The sequence below is a fragment of the Palaemon carinicauda genome, chromosome 10 (genome assembly GCF_036898095.1).
Source record: "Palaemon carinicauda isolate YSFRI2023 chromosome 10, ASM3689809v2, whole genome shotgun sequence".
Classification (NCBI taxonomy): Eukaryota; Metazoa; Arthropoda; class Malacostraca; order Decapoda; family Palaemonidae; genus Palaemon; species Palaemon carinicauda.
Window position 1 is genome coordinate 107,885,428 of NC_090734.1, and position 5,000 is coordinate 107,890,427.

Genomic DNA, 5,000 nt, shown 5'->3' on the forward strand with positions numbered 1-5,000 from the left:
ACTATACCACAGGGAAGAGTCCTACTAGACTCTGGAAAAGTCTCGAAGAGTACATATATCTATGTATGAATACCAGGCAAGCTAATATAGTGGTCTCGCCCTATATTAAGTAAAGCATAGTTATTAAAGGACCACTGCGTCAATATGAAATATCGACCAGTTTTTCCGCACAATACTTGTATTGGACAAAGGTTTTATATCCGCATAGGAGGAAAACCAATGCAACATAGCTTGCATAAAGGAACAATTCTATTAGAATTATCCCAGATAAGGTACATAGAATGAATGCTCAATTATACCAATAAATTGACACAGGAGACGCAAGGTACTCAAGAACCAGATTATTGACAGGCAATAAATAGACAGGTTAACCACAATTATATATATATATATATATATATATATATATATATATATATATATATATATATATATATATATATATATATATATATATATATATATATATATATATATATATATATATATATATATATATATATATATATATATATATATATAAGAAGAGGATAACCTAAAACTTTAAGCATAAGTATGATAGTAAACAGAGCTTGTTTGTCTGAAAGAAAAAACATTAGATGCCACTTTCAAGATACCAAGGTATCAAAGTCATAAAAGCCTGTATTACAAATTAATGACATTAGCGTTAGAAACGCTAGGCACACATGTCTGCACTTATGCTAGGTTCACCTTCGGAAATGGAACAGTCTGGATGGGCAACACAGTGCCCTCACTTAGTTTGTAGTACAGTATGTAACTACAGACTCACCCTGGAATTAATCGTCCCAATTAAGACCACTGTTCCTCGCAGAGTTAAACAGTAGGGTTAACACCGCGACCCACTGCTACCACAGATCTCTTTTAGTTCCTCTACTTGCTTCGCATAGTGGCGAAAGAACACTCTGGAAGACTTCCAGCCAGTGTATGAACGGAGATGTTCAAAATCCATACAATTAAAGAAATTTAAGAATGAGGCAACTTTCCTCGGATCGTGACCTGCGGGTGTATTGTCAGGATCCGCTCTGCGAATAAAATATGTGATTTTCGCTCTGAGTTGATTCAGAGATAAATTTGAGCCTGATGTTTCTCCCCTGAATAGTTGACTACCCTTGAAGTCTGAAGTTCTATGAAGATAGACCTTTAGGCATTCTACTGGACATAGAGATGCATCTTCTTTCAGAGAGCAGATTCTCCAGGGACCCCACCTGTTGGTGGGTAACTCATTCTTGGCGAGAAACGTAGGATCCGGAAACAGGTTCAGTTCTTCCCCATCCAGGAACTGAACACGACCTGCCTCTCTCGAGAGGCTACAATCTCACTAACCCTGGCCCCGGACGCGAGGGCAAAATAGGAAAATAACTTTTTGTGTCAAATCCTTTAACGCACACTCTTCATTGCTCAATAGAGAAGCGAAATGAAGAACTTGTCTAAAGACCATGAAATGGGCTTTAGAGGTGCTAAAGGTCTGAGCCTAGCACAGGCTTTCGGGACTTTATTAAAGATCTCGTTACCTAGGTCGACCTGGAAGGCATATAGAATGGGTCTTGTCAAAGCAGACTTACACGCTGAAATCGTGTTCGCTGCCAACCCTTGACCATGGAGGTGGGGAAAAAAGATAAGCAGAAGTCTGTCAAGATCTCCTGCGGAATCTTCGCCTTGACAAAAGGCCACCCATTTTCTCCAAGATGACTCATATTGCCTTCTAGTAGATTTGCACTTATATTCCTCAAGGAAGTCTATACTGGCTTTCGAAATCCCGAAACGCTTTCTCACCGCTAGGGAGAGAAAATCATGAACTGCAGGGTCCGGGTTTTCTGTAATGAAGCGCAGACAGTTGACTTCTGGACTCGCCGGGTCAGAACTGGATCTGGTAGTGGTACAAACTTCAGCTACAGTTCCAATGCCAGGAGGAACCACACGCTGTTCGGCCACTTCTGGGCCACTATTGCCGCTACCCTTTGAAGGATCTCAGTTTGTTGAGGACCCTCAACAGAAGGTTGTGAGGAGGGAACAGATAAATCTTGGACCATCTGTTCCAGTCGAGGGACATCGCGTCCACTGCTTCCGCTAAGGGGTCCTCGTACGAGGCACGTACAGGGGCAACTTCTTGTTGTCTTTCGTCGCAAAGAGGTCTATCTGCAGTTCTGGGACTGATTCAGAATGAAGGAGAATGATCCTGCGTCTAAGGACCATTCAGACTCTATCGGTGTGAACCTGGATAGAGCGTCCGCTGTCACATTGCGGACTCCTTGAAGGTGAACTGCCGACAGGTACCACTTCTTCTTTTCCGCCAATCGGAAGACGGCCAACATCACCTGGTTGAGAGGTGGTGACCTCGATCCTTGTCGATTCAAGTATCTCACAACTACCTCGCTGTCTATCACCACTTTATGTGGAACGAATGACGCGGGGAGACTTTCTTTAAGGTAAGGAGCACTGCCCTAGCTTCTAGAAAGTTTTATGAGAAAGGTCTTGAATAGCCTGGACCAAGTCCCCTGGACTTTTTTCCGATGAGAGTGACCTCCCCATCCCTCCTTCGAGGCGTCTGAGTGAATCGTCACCGACGGGGGAGGTGGCTGAAGAAGAACCTAACTTCTTTAGATGTCTGGCTTGGGACCAAGGCCTGAGAAGAGTACTTAGCCGAAGCGGCTGGTCTTCTCAGATCTCTTCACGCGTTTGATGCATAACTTCTCCAAACTCCGATTGCATCCTTTAGCTGTGCTCTTAGCACTGGGTCTGTCACCGAAGCAAACTGGAGAGAGCGCAGTACTCTCTCCTGCTCGTGTCTTGATATCCTTTCGGAATCTTAAAGTCTCTTGACAGAACCCGCTATCTCCTTCCTTTTCTTCGCCGGGGTGGAGAAACGGTGTGACAAAAGGTCCCAGTGGATCTTAGCCTCTGGAACTTTTGAGATGGAGAAAGTCGAGACTTTTTCTGTTGATCTTGAAGCCTAGGTACTCTAGGAACTAGATCACTTGACTGGAAGCTTGCAAGCATTCTGTCTCGGATGCTGCCCACACCAACCAGTCGTCCAGGTAGGCTACTACCTGAATTCCCTTTAGGCGAAATTGTTTGAGAGCTACGGTCGCAAGCTTCGTAAAAATCCTTGGGGCTATGTGTAGCCCGAATGGCATGGCTCCGAAGGCGTATAGTCTTCGGTGTAGCCTGAACCCTAGGTAGGGGGAGAGTCGATGGCTAATTGGAATGTGCCAGTAGGCGTCTGACAAGTCTATAGAGACGGAATATGCCCTCTTGGGCAGTAAGGTCCTTATGTGTTGCAGTGTTAGCATTTTGAATTTGCAATTCACTATGAATTTGTTAAGTGGCGATAAGTCCAGAATGACTCTGAGCTTTTCCGAGTCTTTCTTGGGAACACAAAACAGCCTCCCTTAGAAATTGATGGGCTTCACCCTTTTTCTCCAACAGTTCTTGAACGTACTCCTCCATAACGGGGGTGGAGTGTTGGAAAAACCGAAGGTACGGGGGTGGAGTGCTGTACCAGCTCCCGTCCAGTCCATTCTTGAGTAGGCTGTGGGCCCAGGGATCGAAGGTCCACCGATTCCGAAATTTCAGAAGTCTCCCTCCTACCGGTATCACCTCACTTGGACTGCCGTCCTGAGGTCTTGCCTTCCTGACCACGACCACCCCTGAATCCCCTTCCCTTGAGGGGCGTCTAGACGAGCCTCTGGCTGCACCTCTAGGCTTTGCTCGAAAAGAAGTAGACTGCCCTTCGAACGCTGGGGTGAATGCCGTGGACTGTGTCGACACGGCCTGGGGTACCCACTGAAAGGTGGTCGGGGTTTGTGCCACGATCTGGGGCACTGGGGGCAATGGCAATTGCAGTTGCTGTTGCTGTCTAAGAGGCTTGGCTGGCCGAGACGGTAGCCTAGTCCTCATAGTCTTCCTCTTTGGTTGAGGACCCTCATCCGGGGAAGACTTTCTTTTGATAGCCAGGCCCCACTTCTGGAGAAGGTTTCTATTCTCCAAGGCGGCTTTATCAACAACTTCTTTGACCAAGTCGGTAGGGAAAAAGGTCTTTTCCCCAAATGTTGGAGGAGATTAGTTTCTTTAGCTCGTGCCTCACCGTAGCCGAGGTAAACACGAACTCCCTATAAGCTCTCCTTGCCTTGACGAAGCCATAAAGGTCCTTCGTCACTGTGGCCAGATGAGGCTTGGCCACTACCATGAACATTTCATGGACCTTGGGGTCACTTGCCATCGTCTCGAGAGTAGTCTGAAGAGACATTGAGGCAGTCAAACCTTCTTTTGTATCGAACTCACTTCGCAAAAGAAAGTCTGACAGCTTAGGGAGGTCCTTGCCGAACTGACGTCCGGCAATATCAGCCTCCAACTTTCCCACTGAGAACGTAAGATGGACGTCCTTCCAGTCTTTGTGGTCCATAGGCAGGGCCAGCGACAAGGGTTTACACTCCTCTAGGGAGGGGCAAGACTTGCCGGCCTCGATTGCTTTTAGTACAGCCAGAAACCCTTTCTGTAAAAGGGGGAAGGCTCTAGTAGGCGAGGACACAAAGGAAGGGAGCTTCCTATTCAATGCAGCTACCTTTGAGTTAGAGAAGCCCCTCTCTTTCATCGAGGAGGAAAGTAGAGCTTGAGCCTTAGCATGGTCCATCACTATGACCTCCTTCGGCTCTGTCTCCTCCTTTGAAGCTGGTTCCTTCCTCAGCCGGACATAACAGTCCGGATATGATGCCTTGCTGGGCCAGAATTCCACCCTCCAGGGGAACTGAGCCCAGCTTATCCGAGATGACGATCTTTCCAGTTGTCATCGGCATGTGCTCAGCATACCTCCATGGGTTAGCATCTGAGCACAAGGGAAGGTCTTCCACATTGAGCTTTTTCTGGGGCCCATGTGATTCTGCAAGGCACTGCATTCGCAGTTCCATTGCAGCCGCCTTCTCCTGATTCTCCTTCTGCATTTGTTGGATCATTCCAACAATAGAAGAGAGGGCCTGTCCCAG